The sequence below is a fragment of the Periplaneta americana genome, chromosome 4 (genome assembly GCF_040183065.1).
Source record: "Periplaneta americana isolate PAMFEO1 chromosome 4, P.americana_PAMFEO1_priV1, whole genome shotgun sequence".
Classification (NCBI taxonomy): Eukaryota; Metazoa; Arthropoda; class Insecta; order Blattodea; family Blattidae; genus Periplaneta; species Periplaneta americana.
Window position 1 is genome coordinate 74,595,350 of NC_091120.1, and position 22,152 is coordinate 74,617,501.

General features: G+C 35.1%; 1 protein-coding gene across 3 annotated transcripts in view; it reads left to right on the forward strand.

Moving 5' to 3' along the window:
• Nucleotides 1–22,152, forward strand: part of LOC138697948 (A-type potassium channel modulatory protein KCNIP1) — a 749,900-nt gene that overhangs the window by 701,858 nt on the left and 25,890 nt on the right. The window lies entirely within an intron of this gene.

Here is a 22,152-nt window from a genome sequence, read left to right on the forward strand (position 1 = left end):
TTTTATTTTATTTTAGTAGGTTATTTTACGACGGTATTTTATTTTAGTAGGTTATTTTACGACGGTTTATCAACATCTTAGGTTATTTAGCTTCTGAATGAGATGAAGGTGATAATGCCGGTGAAATGAGTCCGGGGGTTGAGGGAAAACCCCGGAAAAAACCTCAACCAGGTAACTTGCCCCGACCAGGAATCGAACCCGGGCCACCTGGTTTCCGGCCAGACGCGCTAGCCGTTACTCCATAGGTGTGGACCGGTACAATTGAATGGTTGTGCATCTATGACATGGTACAATTATTAAATAGTTGTGCACCTGTGACATGGTGCAATTGAATGGTTGTGCATCTACGATATAGTGCAATTGAATGGTTGTGGACCTATGACATGGTATAATTGAATAGTTGTGTATCTATGACATGGTGCAATTGAATGGTTGTGCATCTATGACATAATATACTTCAATTGAATGGTTGTGCATCTATGACATGGTACAATTATTAAATAGTTGTGCATCTATGACATGGTACATTTATTGATTAGTTGTGCATCTGTGACATGGTGCAATTGAATAGTTGTGCATCTACGATATAGTGCAATTGAATGGTTGTGGATCTATGACATGGTACAATTGAATAGTTGTGCATCTATGACATGGTGCAATTGAATGTTTGTGTATCTATGACATAATATACTTCAATTGAATGGTTGTGCATCTATGACATGGTACAATTGAATGGTTGTGCATCTATGACATGGTGCAATTGAACGGTTGTGCATCTATGACATGGTACAATTGAATGGTTGTGCATCTATGACATGGTACAATTGAATGGTTGTGCATCTATGACATGGTACAATTGAATGGTTGTGCATCTATGACATGGTGCAATTGAATGGTTGTGCATCTGTGACATGGTGCAATTGAATGGTTGTGGATCTATGACATGGTACAATTGAATGGTTGTGGATCTATGACATGGTACAATTGAATGGTTGTGCATCTATGACATGGTACAATTGAATGGTTGTGCATCTATACATGGTGCAATTGAATGGTTGTGCATCTGTGACATGGTGCAATTGAATGGTTGTGATCTATGACATGGTACAATTGAATGGTTGTGCATCTATGACATGGTACAATTGAATGGTTGTGTATCTGTGACATGGTGCAATTGAATGGTTGTGGATCTATGACATGGTACAATTGAATGGTTGTGCATCTATGACATGGTACAATTGAATGGTTGTGCATCTATGACATTGTGCAATTGAATGGTTGTGGATCTATGACATGGTGCAATTGAATGGTTGTGCATCTATGACATGGTGCAATTGAATGGTTGTGGATCTATGACATGGTGCAATTGAATGGTTGTGCATCTATGACATGGTACAATTGAATGGTTGTGCATCTATGACATGGTGCAATTGAATGGTTGTGCATCTATGACATAATATATTTCAATTGAATGGTTGTGGTACAAAAACTTACAACTTTCGCGCCATAATAATGAATGTGAAAGTCTCAAATTGTACTCACTAATCAGAATTATGAAGCAATCGCAGACTTGGCGTAGGTTCTAGAATGTTTCCTTCCTCGGGCTGGCTCTCGTTTCCTGTCAGACGGTATTCACAGTTGCAAATAACTACCACAAATATGTAGAAAGTAAATTAATTAGTAAATGAAAGATAAAACATAAAACAAATACGTGTAGGTTATATAAATTCACAATTAAAGAAGCAAACATATAAATAAATGGACACATATAATACATAATCATTTGGAGTAACTTGTGGGGTAAGTTTATACCACTTACTAATTTTATATCAAGGGACTTGCATTTGTTTACTGCGGTGTTATTGAATAATATCGTAATACCTACTTTAAAAGTTAATTCTGAAAATATAGGGCCTGTGGAATACCAGTTACATGGATCGGGGGGTGGGGGGGGGGAGAATTAAGAACTTATACTACTTAGGAGGATCGAGAAGTAGCGCACAACATTTTTTTGTGGGAACGTATTTAATAGGTAAAAACACGAAATAATGCACAAGAAAGCAAGAGGTTATACATATTTTTCAACACAGGAACAAAGTCTCTCGACACATTTCTCCAATCGTGACACCAGATTCAGAACACTTCGTTCATAAAACTCCGTTTTCTGGCTATAGCCACCTGCGCAAGACTGATTTCACTCCTTTATCCGAACCGAAGCGTTAGCCTCGTAGGGATTTCTTCATTGCACCACATGGAGATATTTCTATAGTCCAGACAAGCAGCACCATACACCTCCGATATTTCCCTGTGGATTTCTCATCGTCAAATAGACGATGCTATCACACACGCCATCTTTACTCACTACTTACCGCTCTTCCCGCCAGGGTGACACTTGATTGAGCCATTACAATCTGTAGCGCAAGATTCAAACTAACTATCTTCCAACTTTGAACGTCCTAACCAAAATACTATTCCGTAAAAAGATTGTTGGGCGTCACTTTTCGATCCTCCCTCGAACATTGTACCTAGACTCGTAAAATATTAATTCAATTTACAAACAATCTAATCAATGAATAAATAAGTAAATAAATAAATAAATGAAAATGTGAATAGATGAATAATAAAATAGATAAATGGATAAACAAGTATATAAGTAAATAAATAAGGAATAAATAAATTAATTAAAAAATAAACAAAATAGACATTTGCCTACTACGTAAGACTTCATCCTGTTTGAATAATTCATGCAAGTTCATACACTACATTAGGATGCGTATTTAGTCCTTGCAAGTTTATACTTTCAATAAGGCTGCATATTTAATTTCTTGAAGTTGATACTTCTCGTTGGGTTTCCTATGTAATCCATGAAAATTTAAACTTTTGTTAGGTTGCTTGTTTATTCAATTAAAATTTATACATCTTTCAATCATTTAATATCATAATATACTGCTCTCTTAAATTGACTAAACATATTGGGAATTCAATCAATAAATCAATAGCTTTTCCAAATCACGCTGTGAAATATTTAATATAAAACAATTTTTTTCTTGAAAAGGAAGCATAGGGAGAAAAATTGTATTAAACTCTTTGATCGAAATATCTCAAAGAAAAACCCCCTGAAATTAATGACATTAGATCCTTACTTACGGTTCACTCTGTGAGTTATATAAACTACATGTATGTATATATAAGCTTATATATTCGTTCTGTTGCATATTTAATTACTACAAGTTTATAATCTGCGTTTCATTGCATTTACTAAGTCCATTCCTTACAATTTTATGCTTTTCACTGTGTTAACGCTTTAATTCCTACAGGTGGTCGCATGATGAACAATAATAATAAATATAAATGGTTTAAGGCCATATTATGCCGCCATGCTATGAAAGGAGTCACAACATTATAGAAACACGAATAAAAATAGAAAGCAACTGTTTATGCAGTAAATATAAAACAAAAAATAATGCATAAAGAAAGAGATAACGACACGAATAAAAAGTATTTAAATTAGCTAAAACACTAGCAAATGTAACAAAATTTTCGAAAAAAATACATATGATAAAAATTAATACCTAAAAGTTATACACATGTATAGAAGCGTAGAAAAAACAAACACAGAAAAGAAAATCTTAATGAAAGTGGAAACTTTGTTCCTGTCCTAAAGCAATATGCTAAGAGAGAATTAGACAGTAAGTTAATGAGGTACTTAACACGCAACGCATGGGATGTGTTTACCGTCACCCTGCAGCAACACACGCTCAAATTTCGCATTTTGTAACTGTGGTCTCGTACCCCTGTGCTGCTAATTTCGGACGTAATACCCATTCAGCATGACGGATGTGGTCACGTATGAAAGACAGACCACTGAGTAAATTACAGCTGGCAAATTGTTGAGGAAACAACGCCACAATACTCCGCAGTGCTGCGAACATCGGAGTCAGGGTCCTAGCCAGGAGGTTTGGAAACAAGAGACAAAGGGATTATTAAAGGACACTTCAAAATTGTGAAGGCAAGCTTCAATCAGTGATGAAAAAATTGTTGTAAAACAAGACCTACAAAATTTTAGGGCATGTTTGGTTGACAAAACTGAAAAAAGTAGGTCATCAGCGAAGAAACAATGTTTTAATGAAACATGAACCAAATTGCACTGTATTGCATTGCATTAAATAGAGTGGATTGGGAGAAGATGCCTAACTTTTTGATTGATTGAAAATTTGAAATACTGTTCATTTAGTTTTGAATTTGATATTGAAAAATCAAAGTTGGAAGGTATTTCGAAACTATATTTTTGGTACAAAACAGAATACATTAATTACCACGCTTATAGATAGGCCTACAGGTTTTCTTCTTATCTGCACTTTAGGCATCTTTCCCCAAGATGGAAAATGCAACATTTACTGATATATGAATTTTACCTGAACATGATTTAATACATATATGTAACAAACATGACTTAATCTAAGGCTCATGGACATTTTCTCACTCGTTTATCACTACTTAGCAACACAGTCGTTGCACAGATTTTGTTGCCGTGTTAAAGACTCGTGAAGTCACTTCTTGTATACAATAAATTTAATCCAGTAGGTACATTTTTTATCATCACTCTTTTTAGGCGGCGTTTAAGGATATGGTAAGGAATCCCGTATGCTTGCGATGCTCTAAAATAGTTCATACTCCTGTTCTAACATGTTCCATCGCGAGGTGAAGACTGTCCTCAATCCACTGACCTCTGTCAGAGGACTTTACTCAATGTCTACGCATTCTCTGCAATAGAACAAAAAAATAAAACTCTTGCAAAAAGTTGTCATCTTACCCCGAAAAAAGTGAGCATATTCTCCAAGTATCGGGGTAAGATGCCTAGTGCTGTGACGCAAGCTAAGATGGCGGAACAAAGTCGTTGGTTGTTAACAATATAAACTTTAGAACCTTTACTACAATATCCATTACAAATTTTTGACAGTTATTACAAATTCAAGGATATATTAAAATTTTAACATACCTTTGCTATTATTTTACAGCAGAAAATGAGCTGTTTTCTTGCTTTTCTTGTTCTCACAGTAATAACACGTGGCAAAATGAGTTAGCTTCCACTCTCCAGACATTCAGCAGTCTCAGTGATCATGAAGACTTATGCGTAGCGTTCTCTCTTGGAAGAATGTGAAACTACAAAGAAATAAGCATCTTACCCCGATAGTCATCTTCCCCCGATTCACTCTATATAGAGTCATTAATTTTTTCATTCACAGTTTTTTCTCAAGGATAGATCTTTCACTGCAAATTCAGCATTCCTCAATCTTCGCCATCTTCCATCTTCCTCTTAGTCTTCCCACACGAAATATATAGATATATTAATTTAATGACAGCGTTTTGAGTATTTATACCACCAAATTTTTATAAAATTACTCATTACTATAGTAAACCTTTGCTGTAATGTATAAAAAAATTATGGTGTTCGTCGATATAATATCTTTGTTTGATTGATAGTCGAACCTGCTCAATTTTAAGATAGATTTTGACTGTTTTGAATATAGATTTTGGCATTATTTTATATAATGAAGAATTATTTGCCAGTTGATTGGATTTTGGCCTCGATATGTCGTAAAATCCGCTGACCATGGCCGACTTCGATGGCGCTTACTGCAGCCTCGGTGCTTACGTGAGACAAAAAAAATAACAGAAAAATGCCTATTTTTAGAAAAAAGTTAAAAAAATATGCATAGGCCTACATGCAAAATAGGACAGTATTCTTTTTTGTTTATTAATATTTGTGTTTTGTACCACAATGACATTCATCTAATGCTAAACGCACCAAATAATTATGGTGGTAATATTTTCAACGACTGGGAAACTCAGTACATTATATTTATAAAAATGACAAATTTTTGGTGTGGTCCTCCAACCTTTAAAAATGCATTACTTCTACAACACGACCTAAAACACTGAAATATAACGAAGTATATAGGCCTACTAATAGGCGCAACACAGTGCTCTTGGAGCAAAATTTTAAGTTCTAAGTATTATTACATGATATTACATTGTTGTCTTGAACTTTTGACCGGTACTGTACGTATGGTACACTTTGAATGAACGATAGTGAAAAATTTGTTGTGATCTGGGACCACTTTCGGATGTTGTTTCATATGAAGAGAGAATACATTGTATGCCCTTCATTAATTATATATTGTAGCATAGATTTATTCTGTCCGTACGTAGACCTAAACCGAAACAATAATAAAACATTAAATCCAATACAACTGCAGTTTCATACCTAAACTAGACGACTTAGGCCTATTGCAGATGCCGGTTTCTTTCTGATACAGCACGAAATCTTTTCTGAGTTCTTCCTTTTCCCTATCGTCGTTGTTCCTGCAATAACTCTTATGTGCAAAATATAAAATTTTTCAGTAGGAAGAAGAAACACATTTATTAATCCTATGGCAGCCGTACATAGGAGACTGTGAATTCTTACATTTTCGAAACAAAGAAATATAATTACATGTAGGAGATTTTATTATTTGCTGTATCACTATTTAAGTTATTTAGTAGAGCAAAAATCTGAAAAATCGATAAATATGTCACATAGGAATTATTGCAGGAACAACGACGCTATGTTAGGCATTAACGTAATTCCATCCAACCTCCATGTTATCATTCCGACTGACAGAAAGCGCGGAGAGAACGGATCTAGGGACGAGCAGGGCTACCTGTTTCGACATCTAGATACACAGCGAACCTTAGCGTAGACAGCTGGTGAGAGTTCGGAATGCACTTAGCTGGATCTACAACTTCGTAGTGCTCTGTCGTAGAGACTCCATTCAATATGACTCAAATGCTAGAGTACTGGTCTTCCATCCAGGCGGCCCGGGTTCGACCTACGGATATGTCATGATGGAATTTATGGTGGACAAAGCAGATGTTGCAGAGAGGTTTTATCGGGTTACTCCCGTTTCATTGTATTGTTCCACCAACACACTCTACCTCCCTCATTTCATCTTATACTTACATACATTTGGCATTTTAGGAACCCCGAGTTTTATTACCGCCCTCACACAAGCCCTCCATCGGTCTCTATCTTGAGCAATATTAATTCAGTCCCTAGCGTCATATCCCACTACCCTCAAACCTATTTTATTATTACGCTCCCATCTACGCCTTGGTCTCCTCAAAGGTATTTTCCTCTCAGGTCTTCCAACTAACACTCTATAGGCCTATGCATTTCTAGATTGGGTTTTTCCGAGGTTTTCCCCAACCGTAAGGTGAATGCCAGGTAATCTATGGCGAATCCTCGGTCTCATCTCGCCAAATACCATCTGGGTATCACTAATCTCATCTACGCTAAATAACCTAGTATTTGATACAGTGTCGTTAAATAAGAAACTTAAAAAAAAAAACGTTCACGGGGTGTTAGTCTTCATGGACACCGCTGGGACTTGGTGAGCTTCTTGCTGCTGTGGAGTTGTACAGTACCCTAGATCATATATATCCAAATAGGTCGGCCTTATAGCCTTTGACGTTAACAACTTTTGTCAGGTTTACTATGCTGCCATCTAGTTGTTACATAAGGAGTCACGTCATAATTCCCATTTGAATTGAATTAGCGACTATACTGCCATCTCGTATTCGTTTACGGCAGACGGGTGGCGATCCTGGCGGCTGTTCCCTTCAAAGTGCTGCTGATTTTAATATAGCAATGGGTTATCTCTTACATATATGATCTAGGACAACACTAAACTCACTGTTTGAGTCGATAAAGACGGCATGAGTCTGTCACATTTGTCCTCTAGTTGATGTATTTTGAAGAAGCTTAGTCTATTAATTAAAACCTGCTTACATCTTGAATCTTGCTAAAGAAGTACTGTAACTAATGATCTGTGAAGGGTCTTAGAATTTATGTGTGTGCTGCTTATTTTTTTAAATTGGTTTATCCATGTTTAAAATCAATACTAATATCGATCTAATCAGTGTTTATAAAATTTCAGAAAGCATTCTGTTCTCACTTTCTTCAGAATAATTTTCTTGCACGTACATACTTTAAGTTATTGGTTATTAACAAATGTAATATCTAAACATTTACCTTAGCACAGGCATGTCAAAACCCTGCACATTGTGCAGTCGCGCAAATTGTGCATAGTCTCTGTGCGATGTGCACTTTCTATTCCCCTACCAGGAGGGAGTGAATCGCCTTGGAGGGGAACGCGATAGGGCTATACAGACCTGCAACAGCATATCAACTTTTGTTTCAGTATCTCAGTTTCAGTACAGGTACTGATTTGGCTGTCTGTGAATGAGTTATGATAAATAAAGTGAGGAGTTCACAGATAACGAAGAAGGGAAATTATGAATCATATAGACTAACATAATTGTTATAATGTTTTCCTCACCCAACAATAATTATTTTAAAATGAAAGGTTTTGATCAGCCCATGTCGAGGTAATAGTGTTGTGACAGTTTAGATCAGATTAGTAAAATTAATCAGTACTCTTACGGCAAAACGAACTTGACATTGGCGTTGTTTTAGAGTCTGTATTAACACAGCCATCAAAGATTAGACGACTTACGACTTTCATTTCATAAGCTGGTAAGTGATGAGAATATTGTGAGGAATACATTAAGGCTCTTGAGGTTGTAAGCAACTATTTGCAAGGCGGAAAAATTTTCTGGAAAAATATATAATGGCAAATTTTCTGTCTCACGTCACTATATTATGCTAATATACTTACATTAATAAATCTTTAAACCTGACTTAAATAGAATATCGTCGGTTCACAGCTTGCGAACTACACTTTCAATTTCTTTCAGTAACGCTTCTAACTTGTCGATACTTGCTCTCAACGTTTTCTAAATAAACTACATGTGAATTTAAATTCTAAGCTTAATTTATATCATTTATTAATAATAATGTTAATTTATATTGGCATACAGCAAGGAAATTATTTCAGTGTAAAAACTTCACAATGTCCTACTGCATGTAATTAATTGGTAGTATATTTTCTTTAACATTTGTGTACCAGTGGTCCCAATAAATAATAATGCTTGACGAACAATGAAAGAATAGTGTCTATTATTTAAAATAATTAGTACCTACTGCGTAAAATGAAATATTGTGTTCGTTTTTTGTTGTTTCGAAATTACTACAATATTCTTTTTCTTCAAATACGATATAAAAATCATTTTAATAAATTATACTTTACAAACCACTACTTTGTCAAGTATAACTGAGTAAGCTTAAAGTTTTTGTATTGCAATTGTCAAATATAGACACTGATAATAACTGTGTTTTTTCCTTCTGATAAGTGTATTTATAATATCCAAATGCCTATTTAATCCAACACTAGAAGTGCAGAATAGATTATTGTACACCCCTCCAGCTAAGAACTGGTAAGAGCAACTCTTGAATGATGCAGTCCGCACAGACCGGCGATCCGCGCAAATAACTGCACATTCAGAGTCTGATTTCTGACATGCCTACCTTAGCACAATCATGAAATAAATAAATTCTATCCTAGATAATTGAAATCAATATTGGAAACTAAAAACGAACGTGGTTAAAACCCCACAGCAAACAGTCTCGAAAAGTGAGAATTCTATTCTATCCTAAATTTGAAACGTCTACAAATCGCAGTGTAGGCTAATTAAAAATTGTTTTTAAGCTCAAATTATCTACATAGCGAAATTCGAGAACTATGTGTTTCTTTGCGTCTGCTATAGAGATATCTTTGAATGCCACAGAATGATAGAAGTTGTCAGATTGATTCTGCTCGCGCCCTTCACAGAGAACAAGGGATGTAGTCATGTTTCTGTAAGAAGGTAGCTGAGAGGAACTCCCATTGTTCACGCAACAATGCGCTATTCAACGTAGGATGGACTTTTATAATCCATACTCTTCTTTCCTAAAGAGCCACTTAGAATCTCATGTAATTGCCGCTTTCTTTCTATTCTTCACTACACTTGTATAAAACAAATTGTACTACTAAGCATTTCTTCAAATTCTGAAAGGTACTTAAACTCTGTACACACTCTTCTTGATTATGGATTAGATTATACTAGAACTAACAAGGATAGAGGTTTAAGGAGAAAAATAGTTGTTCCTGTACAACTTTGTAGACTTAATTTTTTGTCAGCCTGTTATAAAAGATATACCGCAATCATATTATTGTTTAGTCAACTGTCCGAAGATAGGTTTGGACCTCATAAGTTACACCAATAAGGCAACACTCATGATGCAAATAAGCCAGGAAACAGTGGAGCCGTTCCTTTCCCCCTCCATTGCATACATCACCGACTAGTAATATATTACTCATACATTAGTCAGACTTCAAATGTATACAAACAATTGTTCTTCTTCTGACACATATCATCAAGTGAGATGTACTGCCTGATATAGATGTAGGTACATATCAGCCAGAACATCAATCAGTGGTAACCGCAAACAGTGATTAAAAAAGTAAGGAAACAAGATTTATCATGGGTGACACATTTCCCTCTTGTTCGAATTTTTCGCCAAGGCTACAGTAAGGGATCACAGGTTTATAATGCAGTCATTAGATGGCGCATATATTGCGTCAGATCCTCGCAATATGAGTTGCAAGAAGACTGCGCGTACGGAAACATGGTCAAACGTGGAAGTGCGTAGTGTGATCTGGTTTTTCCGTCTGAAGAGCACCTCATCAGCAGAAATTCATCGTCAACTTGTTGAAATGTACATTGCGAAAAGGCGCTTCCGGTGGGAAGCACTGGACCGTGCTCCCTACAGCTCGGTCATAGTACCTAGTGATTTCCAGCTCTTCGGACCGTTGAAGAAGCTTGATGACTATGTTGAAAAGTAATGCATGCCAGTACCCTACTACAGTCTATCAGTATATCTGCCTCTGAAATAAAGTTTGTTCATGAGAGCTCTTGTTACTTTACTTTTTGAACCACCCTCAGACTTCTCAGTATATTGTTGCGACAATCTATGGGAAGTAGAGGGTCATAATAAACATCGTTTAACCCCTTCAGGCCTATTGTATATTATAGTGTACATTGTTTCTTTTTTGGAATGTCTTGGATACTTTTAAATATTTTGAAAAAATCACTGTGATAGAAATGGAGAAAATTATTATTGAAACATTTCTATACCTGAATTAAAAATAAAATTTAAAATTTTGGCGCCCCACAGGTAAAAATTGTCCCCAAATTTTTATTTTCTGTAAAGACTTGATTTGAGAATTTTGGATCCCCAGAATGATTATGCCGACCAGTTTTTTTTTTTTTCATTTTTTTAATATAAATTCAGGTCTGAAGGAGTTTAAAAAGTTCGAAGCCTTCTCTGTAATAGTTAAAATACAGTCTGTTTGGGATGACGAAAATCTCCTTTTTAATAATTAACAGATATTGCCACGATTGTTCAGTGTTAGTGCATTGAGCTAATGCCGTTCCATCCTTAATTTATAACTTGTGTTTGGTACGCCGTGGTGCAGGCAACTCAGGGATTGGCTTAGTGGCTTAGTGGATAAAGCATCAGAACGTAAAGCTGAAAACCGGTTCGAGTCCAGGTGCCGGAAAGAATTCTTCTCTGTTCTATCCATCCTTCATTGTATGGTAACGCAGAATGCCTGCACGGAAATATCATATGTAGTTCGGTACATATAATAATATAATATTAACCAAACCAAAATAAACTTTGTTTCTCATTTCCCTTCCTTTCCCTCTCGCGTAGCTCACATGCCAGGTCTCGCCTCTCGACCTGTACCAATAAATGAGTGAGAAGCGGAAGAACTGTACAAGGGTTAATCCTCCGTTCAACTGCCACCTTTATTTAGTTGTATTCTATAGTCTTCTATTCCATATTTCTTATTTTTAAATCTACTATTTAAGAAAACTGTATCCAGAAAATCATGCCAGATGAGCGTGTGAATCAAATTTTTCGATATTGAAACATTTGTAATAGAAGCCTTTTAGGTTTGAAAAAAATGGTTTGAGAATTACAATGGACATGAGAAAGAATCAAAGAAAGTATCTTGTTATGTAGATGAGGAAAGGAAAAGTAATTCGATCTTTTTATGACTCTACTGTAAAATTGCAGTTTTGTAGATATCTACGCACTTCTGACATGATGTCTTCGATATGAACTGTTCAGTTATATAGCGTCTATGAATTAGTGATAGCAAGGTGATACTCTTAACACCACTAGCAGGATTTAGACTACAGGACCATAAGAGAAATGAAGATATATGTCAAGAACTGAATATCGGGAGTATAATAACTATAATTGAAAAATATAGAAATAATTGGTATGACCATATAACAAGAATGCCCAACGACAGCATACCTTTTATAACATGGTTTTGTCCACACCTGTGGAGTAACGGTCAGCGCATCTGGCCGCGAAACCAGGTGGCCCGGGTTCGAATCTCGGTCGGGGCAAGTTACCTGGTTGAGGTTTTTCCCGGGGTTTTCCCTCAACCCAATATGAGCAAATGCTGAGTAACTTTCGGTGCTGGACCCCGGACTCATTTCACCGGCATTATCACCTTCATCTCATCCAGACGCTAAATAACCTAGATGTTGATACAGCGTCGTAAAATAACCCAAGAAAAAAAATAACATGGTGTTACAGACCTACACGAAGAAGACGAGTGGGAAGACCAAAGAGACGTTGGAGAGACCAGTTTTACCGATAAAATTCTGGAGGCGGAACAGGTCATCGGCCTAAACCTTGAAGTTATTGATGATGATTATGATGATGATGATGATGATGATGATGATGATGATGATGATGATGATGATGATGATGATGAAGGTGTTATTTTGGCAAGATGGAACCGAGAAATTACCATGGGATAAGCTAACACACTTTTTCAAGTTGTAGAAGACCTTGTATAAACTCAAAAACAGGTAATCGCCTGATGTGAGATTCGAACAAGCCAGACAACTCCTTTCTCTTGGTTTACTCGTATATCGCATACTCTTAAAAAGGATTTGTCTGCATTATATAGATTAGCTAATTTATTGATTTTTTTACCTTGGAACATCATGTAGTGTCCTGATAATGATGACTGGTAATAACTGCCAAGAGACGTAATTTAGAGTATTTTGGTCGCAGTATGAGTCAACAAGATTAATATGAGTTATTATCGTGAAAGGAGAAATTCAGAAATACGAAGAACGTCATAGTTAAAAAAATTTAGACAGTGGCTTGGGCAGTCCACTGTGCAGCTTTTCTGCAGCTGTGAATAAAATTATGATCGTAATATGGTAGTCAACATGATCGCCTTCGATATACAGAGTCTGGCAAAAATATCTGACGTTTTTTGTAATGAGATAACACAGTTGCATTTTAATGTAAGTTGGTTTTTATTCCTTTATCGAAAAGAGGCATTATTGCCATTTACTGATGAAAAATAACAAAAATAGCATCAATAATGGCATTCATTCCCTATCCTCTCACCGTTGTGTGACTGTCTTAGCCACAATTATTGCAAATTTAAAAACGTCAGATTTTTTTGCCGGACCCTGTATAAGCGGTCACAGCACAGCAATAGAAAAAGGAGGATTCACAAAGTCATCCATAAAATTTGTCATCGTCGTTGGTAAATTAACTCATTGATCCACCCATTAATTTGTGCATCCACTCGAATATCCATCTTGTGCCTATTCATCAATTTCTATCCAACCATTTATTCTAAAATAAATTTAATGTATTCTACTCAAATTATTGTCGTACCAAGAGGGACTGAGTGAAAACAATATTGGAAGACTTGCACTGGAGTATCTGCATACACAATGGATTTGAACATAGCCTATATAATTATAAATAATCCGTGGCGCTACAGCCCGTGAAGGGCCTAGACCGACCAGCCGGCTGCTGGCCTCACGCCCACATGCCGAAGCAGAGATGGACGATCATCCAACCAGAATGGATGTATCGTGTGGTTAGCACGATGATCCCCCCAGCCGTTATAGCAGGTATTCGCAACCGGATTTCGCTACCTATCGTAGCTTCCCAAGTGCATCACGATGCTGGGTGGGCACCGGTCCCATACACTGGCCGAAAATTTACGAGAAAATTTCTTCCCCCATGAGGACTCGAACCAGCGCGCATTCCGTAACGCGAGTCCTAGGCGGGATGCCTTAGACCGCGACGCCACGGCGCGGGACAGCCTATATAATTACGACACAATATTCCAATTATTTTGCAATAATGACATACTTCAGAGTGTGTGTTCATCAAAATTTACCACACAAGGACTATGAAATTGGTTTTCTCTATGCAATGAAGATAGTTATATTATGATATAGAAATTCCCACCATGTTAAGAAATCTGAACGTGCTGTGATTCACGTATAATTCAGTAAGGAAACGAAAGTGAGATAGCCGTCTTCCTGAGTTAGGTCTAGCCTGCTTGGCGCTCCCACTTCCTGGAACGTGCCATTCCCAACGAGAGGGTCGTAACCACGGGCTTAACTATTGGAATTTTAAGTAAAATTATTTACATAATTCCGTGAGGTAAGATTGGCTTAACACGGGGAATTTATCAGAGAAGTTGAGCTTATTACACTGATTATTTCGCTCATATGTCATCAATTCATTAATAAAGTGTAAAAATCTTTTGAATTTCAACCAATCAGAGCCATTGTTATTGTAATATTGCCGGTTTTATATTGCTACTTTTTTCTTGACGCCAGTTATTCACAATAATTAGGGCCTAATTAAAGGGTTCAGAGCCATAATGGGCGAAGCGCCACTTATTACAAATGGAGAAAGCAAGGGTTAAAGTTAAGTGAATACCATAGTTTAATGAAGATTGACATATCATTTAGTTTTAATGTATATACTTTATATTACTTGCTATATGTTTGCATTGAATTATGGTAATAACTTCATTTTAACCCTTGTTTTCTACGGTTTTAGTGAATGGCGCTTGGCCCACTATGGTTCTGAACCCTTCAATTGTTTCCTGCTTGGTATGGTAACTATTTAGAAAGCATAGAAATTGTACTGTTTCCATAAAAATCATGAAGAAGATCATAACCTATTAAACAGGTCTGCAAAATTAAAATTAAGGTTCATAAAACTTTATTTGTTTATTAATGATTTTCTGCCCAAGGAGAAGTCTTTCACTGCAAACACAGCATTCTCCAATCTTTCTAATATTATACTAAATTTATTTTGGAGTGCTGAATCCAAAATTGAGCTCAGTTTTTCTCTATTATATATCACTTTTCCAAATTTTTAGTGGACTTTTTAGCTAGCTGAATGTAATGTTTTTCAACTTAATGTTTCTCTGCTATTTCTTTCATAAACTTACCACAAATGTAACAAAATGTATATGGAGAGTCCACACAACCAAGGCTAGTCATGTTTCACAACTCTCTGCAATATGAAGCTAGAGGTTAGCGTTTACAGAATGACACATCTTTCTAGGCTTTTTTTTTCTTGCAATGACCACTACAAGTTATAATCGCCACTAAGAGCAGTATTGTATAAAAGCTGTAAACTTGCAGATACCCAGTTTGTATATTAATATCATTCATTGATTTATAGTATTCTGCTCAAGGTCAAGGCCAAGTACGCCTGCTCATACGTTGATTGAGAATCGGTGCTGATGCCTTGTTTCTTCAACTGCATGGGGATTTTCATCAGCCCACACTTGCTGATTACGAAAATTCATAACATCTCTGCTGAACCTCGCTCATATCCGCAACCAAACTTATGTTTTCAGTATTCCTTGCAATGTATCAGTATTCCATGCCAAGGGTGTCAACTACGGCATGATTACCTGGTAGCCTGCTGTATTGTAGGGCAAAATGCATTGCCATGAATGGACGTCACATTGAGCACCCCCTATGAACAAGTGTTCAGATCTCAGAAAGTATGTGTTGTAGGACCCATGTTTATTAGACATTTTTATGCATACTATCACCTCGTAAAGTATTGGATACCTTTTTTAACACTCTGTATAATGGACAGATGCGGTCTCCTTCTTCGATGACAATTTCATGAAACTTTCATGCTCCTAATCTTAGCCGCGGCAAATCCGCTGTATTGTCTTTACTACAAGAATTTATATAGTGTATAATATACACTATAATATATGTATATTATATATGTATAATATATACTATATTTTCTCCGGATATGTTCCAATTCGACACACTGCAATAAAATATGTCTATAGGAGTCATTTTCCCCGCAAAGTGGCAAAGGCGCTCTCCTTCGTTTACAATTTTATTACCCTTCCACGCCCCCAATCTTAGCCACGCTAAACCTGCTCTACTGTCTTTGTTACAAGAATTTATGTAGTCACCCCTCTCCCAATTAAGCATGAGATCTGATTGTAAATGCAGTGAGGATTTTTCTGTATATTGCAGTTCATTCTCTTGCCTCTCGATATCAAACTCATCTTCACATCACGCCATACATTTCTTCTATTATTTGCTCCTTTTTCCCCACATGATGCATAATGGGGTCAAAAATTATTATGAAAAATAATTATTTTTTTGGAATTTTATAAAATGATATAGGACTTTTCCAGTCATATTATGCCAAGGATTCATCCCTTAAAAAGATTGTCGTCCATCCTATATACAGTATATTCGTATAGATGAAGACTGTTATCAGACACTTTCTCAATTAAGTATATCGGGGTTCTCCTATTTATTGAAAATTCTTGTGAGGTACGTATTGAAAGTTGTAGAACAAATTCATTCGGGATATCCATATTTGATCTGTATTCTGTGTAGGCTACTCATTTCTCTGCTTTTACAATGTCACTGTATCATCTCATGAACAGTAGGCTATTTGTAATTTTAAAGAGATGTCCATTAAGAAAACAAATTTTAATCAAATGCTGTAACTGCGAATGACTGGCTTTACTTGCAACTAAATTATCCATTTCTAGTCTCTTTGCAGATAAGAATTTCCGTCGCTGATTTCCTGCGCCGTTCCCTGTTTCCAGTAACAAGCAAAACGTTGTTTTGTTTCGTACTTTTTTCTGTCACGCGTCAAAACTAGTTACGCAATTATGTTAACATGCACAGCGACATTACTGTTACTACACAGCAAATACAGCGAGGAACTGCAACTGTGAAATGCGAAATGTTAAGCTATTGTTCTGCGTGCAGAGTTTTTTTGTGTCTGATTGTTGAGGTGTTTTGCGGTACTGTATTGTTCGCTACAGGCTCTGCTGTCAAGAGCTGGAAACTTCGTTTTTGTGAAATGAAGATGAAGGAAACCTCGTTACCTTCCCCATCCGGGTAGTGTTAGCTAAATTAACAAAACATGTGATATAAATTGGCAAAATTTTTGGTTCCTGCTTCTGTAAAATATTCTCGTGGCGTACACAGTGTGTTCAGACAAGAAAACTGTACAACGGAAGAGAACTTAATTTTGTGATCATCATTTTTGTTCACAACAAATTAATCATTATCTTTATTTTTGTTCAGAGTAATACTATTGTTGAACTGAGTGAATGGTAAAATAGTGACAAAATATTTCGAGTGAAAATATTCTTCGGATGAAACGTTTTAAGTTGCTTTGGAGACATTTCCTGTTTCGTGATAATTTCTTCGATGTGGTTTAGGTCTCCTACTCGTTTTCTGTTCGGAGTATATGGATTGATATTAATAGTCTAGCATGTCTTCGTCAGCATGTCTTTCTCCCTCAGAATTTAAGTAGGGTTGCGTTGCCATTATTTTCCACGAAATTAGGGAAAACTATATAGTCTTTGACTCGATTGGATGTGCTATTGATGAAGATTGAAAATGCGGACGACGTAATTATTTGTTGCAATGTAGCCTACTGAACATTTACAATATTTTAAGACAGTGTTTCACGACGTTTATGATTATGAGCCCCTATCCCTATTTTCTCACATTGCTTTACTGTGCTCCCCTGACATAAGGTTCAAATTAGAATATGGAGCATAGTAATGTGAAATTTATCAATTAAAAATAAAGATAATATTTGTAACGCGAAATAGTTCGACGTTTAAATTTTCATAGAACATTATTATTATTTTTATTTTGTTCGCTGCCCTTCTGACCCTCAGAGGGCCGCGGCCCCCTAGCTGAGTATCACTGTTTTAAGATGTTGTAATTCTCCCCCAGAGCTGTAATTTATAATATCCCAGTTTTCCAGAACTAATTCTAACTCTAATTTTAAGAAAGTAATAAACTTAATTTTACTCTTGAGACATGTTCGTTTCTGCTAAATACGTTAATTAACTTTAAGTATATTGAGATCGTTTCTTATAATTTTAAGTTCTCTATAAGAAAATTTCTATCTTAATTTTGTAGGAATTATTAATGACCAAGTTTGAATATAGTCATGTGTTAATAACAATAAAATCATAACTTTGTAGAAAATTTCAGTTATATTTTTTTTCATGTACAATTTTTTATGATCGGTAGAATTGTAATACAATTCTTTATAATGTAAGTAATTTAATAGTTATACATTTCTTATTGCAGTAAAAATATTGTATTTATGTAGTTAAATCAGAAGACTTGTTATATAATGTCATAATTAACAGCAATTTTGTATCTGGACGCGAACAGTCCTAGAATTGCTATAGTTGCCGATTTATTGTTGAAAGTTTAAAGCTGGATTTAATGATACACGACTGTATAATTGTTATTACTCGTTTGTCATTTTCCTTACAATTTTATTTTTATCTACATCTTATTAATGACTTGCAGTCAAAATATTATCATATGTTAGGATGAATTTACACTCATGCTATAATTTATAAAACGCAGGAAACAAGATAATCCTATTTATCTTACAGAGTGAATGTTGTTTCATTTCTTGTGTACCTTTCCTCAGTCATTAATTCATAATTTAGTATTATCTAAACAAATTTCTTTCAAGTGATACTAGTGAGTGTTCTACATGTATTCTTAAAAGACTTTGCACAATTTAGAGAGTGAAAGAATTCAGTTAGGTCTATCAAAGTCGCAGCTTAAGTCTTGTTAGTCACAATAATTCGTTATGTTTTATGTATAAGATATAAAATCTTAATAAAGAAGTCGGCATAGTACATATAACGTTTGAACGAAAGATAATATTGTCATCAATAAAATAATACTAATAATAATAGCAGTTGCAATTTGGTTTACCACACTCTGACCTTTTTTTATATACGCGTAAGTGTAATTTGAAAAATAATTACTTTCACTACTACTAATACTACAACTACTACTATCACTACTGCTACTACTACTACTGCTAATAATAATAATAATGATAATAATAATAATAATAATAATAATAATAATAATAATAATAGCATTGTTTGCTTAAAGCAGTTAATGTCTTACATTACTTCACCTTCTCAATATCAACTAATTTTCACTTAGTTATTACATAGCATTTAAATATTGGTCTTGTATCAATAAAGTCCAGTAATTGAAAAAATATTCTACGAGTAAGATCTAAATTTATTCGATAAGTGTTTAATTTTCCATTATTGTATGTTTATTCGGCTATGTTTTTTCCTAAAATTAACTCCTCTCGCTAAAATAAAATTTCCATTAGCTTACTGCCTTGAAATATATACAACTCCTTAGATAATGAAAGTCTGTAAATTGTTTTACAGCACTTTTTATCAAAATATTGTGTAATTATATATATTTAAATCTTCTATGCTTCGCATTAAGTGCATAAATGTAATTTTAAATAAATATAAATATAGTGAAATATAATTAACACTGAAAACTGAGGACGATATCTCAGTTCCTTTCGAAATGTACTTTTAGAATACAGTTCTAATACAACGTAAGAAATATGAAGTTTACGTATGTTATATTTTGATCGTTTTGTATATAAATCATAACTGAATGCACGAAATTCTTGGATGAATCCACTCTGATTGGGTCTACTCACTACATCTTTTATTTCGTTCTTGATAAAAATCAAATATATACTTTTATTCAAGGACTGCATTAAATGTGTAATAAAAATGGTGTTTTATAAAATATAAAAGTACAGTCATTAATTGGAAATTAGGTAATTAGATCTTAATATTTAATTTATATTATCCATATAATAATATAGTCCTAGACTTAAAATTTAAGTAATAATTTATGATTTCAGTTTCTCTACAATTATACTATTTTAATTTAAGAATAACTAATTATTCGTTAATATGAACATGTATATCATTACAGGGCTCTTATTTCTATTGTTATTTATTATAGGTTTGGTGGGTAACGGATTTATAATATGTATATTTGCTCGACATAAACAGATTAGAATGACACCAAACTACTTCATCCTCAATATTGCTATAGCTAATACTCTTCATATTTCTGTCAAATGTTTTCATGGCTTAGTAGAAACTTTGCCAGAGAATTTTGAAGACTACTTCTGCAAAATACTTATATGGTTTCATTATTTCTCGATTGGTGCTAATATATATACTTTAGTAGCTATGAGTGTGTATAAGTTCCATGCAAATGCGATGTATTTACATTCACCAAGCCGGTTGCAAAATCTTCCAAATCACCTACCTTACATAATTTTGGTGTGGATTTTATCTTCTGTCTTAGCTATTCCAATTTCACTGCAATGGAGATACGAAGCAAAATCGTGTATAAACAATAGATCTGTTAATTTTGAGTTACTTTTCAGTTCTTCTATTTATTTTCTTCCAATTATTACAGTACCTATATTATACTTAATAAGGACTCAGCAACTATCAAAATACATAGCAAACGACCAAGGGAGACGGTTATACGTGACACAAAGACATGATATACTTCTGGTGCATCTTACAATATTATTTAGTATTACTTACGCACCCATATTTTTCTTTGTATACTCCTGGTCTCAACAAACTAACAAACCTGCTTTGGAACTTAAATGGTTTGTTTTGTTTTCTGTCCATTTATGTGTGAATCCTATTGCGATTTTCCTTGGCAGTCCCTTCTATCGCGGCTGCATCAAGAGATACTTCACATGTTCTTGTGCTGAGATTCCTCAAGACTAATGCACTTACTGGCTTTTAAGGAACCCGGAGGTTCATTGCCACCCTCACATTAGCCCCCCATTGGTCCCTATCCTGAGAAAGATTAATCCAGTCTCTACCATCATATTGCTATAGCTAAATCCATTTTAATATTATCTTCCCATCTACGTCTCGGCCTTCCCAAAGGTCTTTTTCCCTCCGGCCTCCCAACTAACACTCTATATGCATTTCTGGATTCGCCCATACGTGCTACATCTCAAACGTCTGGATTTAATGTTCCTAATTATGTCAGGTGAAGAATACAATACGTGCAGTTCTGTGTTGTGTAACTTTCTCCATTATCCTGTAACATCATCCCTCTTAGGCCCAAATATTTTCTTAAGTACCTTATTCTCAAACATTCTTAACCTATGCTCCTCTCTCAAAGTGAGAGTCCAAGTTTCACAACCATAAAGAACAACCGGTAATATAACTGTTTTATAAATTCTAACTTTCAGATTTTTTGATAGTAGACTGGATGATAAATGCTTCTCAACCGAATAATAACAGACATTTCCCATATTTATTCTGTGTTTAATTTCTCCCGAGTATCATTTACATTTGTTACTGTTGCTTCCAGGTGTTTGAATTTTTCCACCTCTTCAAAGAATAAATTCAAGACTAATGTACTACGTTTCATATTCCCTAGCTCTCTATTGAAGTGTTGTTACATATTTAATACTAAATAATATTTGTTTTCCATCACGATAGTAACGTAAAGTAATCCTCTTGTTCTTTTCTTTGGCTGCTCCGTCCACTTTTCTGACAATTTTGAACACTGCATAATGAAACACAGGAGTGCACTGCTCTGACCAAACACTAAAATATTACTACCCCAAATTGACATGAAGGATAAACCGTAAGTAATGTCATTAATTTAGGAGATTATTCTTTGAGATATTTCGAATAAAAAAAGTTTAATACAATTTTGCTTGATTTTGCTTCATTTTCGAGATAAAATTGTTTTATACGAAACATTTTATAGCGTACATTATTATATATTATATATTACGATGTACCGAAGTATATATGATATTTCCATGCAGAAATTCTGCGTCATCATATGATGAAGAATGAGTGGAACGAAGACAAATTCTCTCCGACACCGGGATTTGAACCCGGGTTTTCAACTCTATCCACTAAGCCACACCGGATTCACATT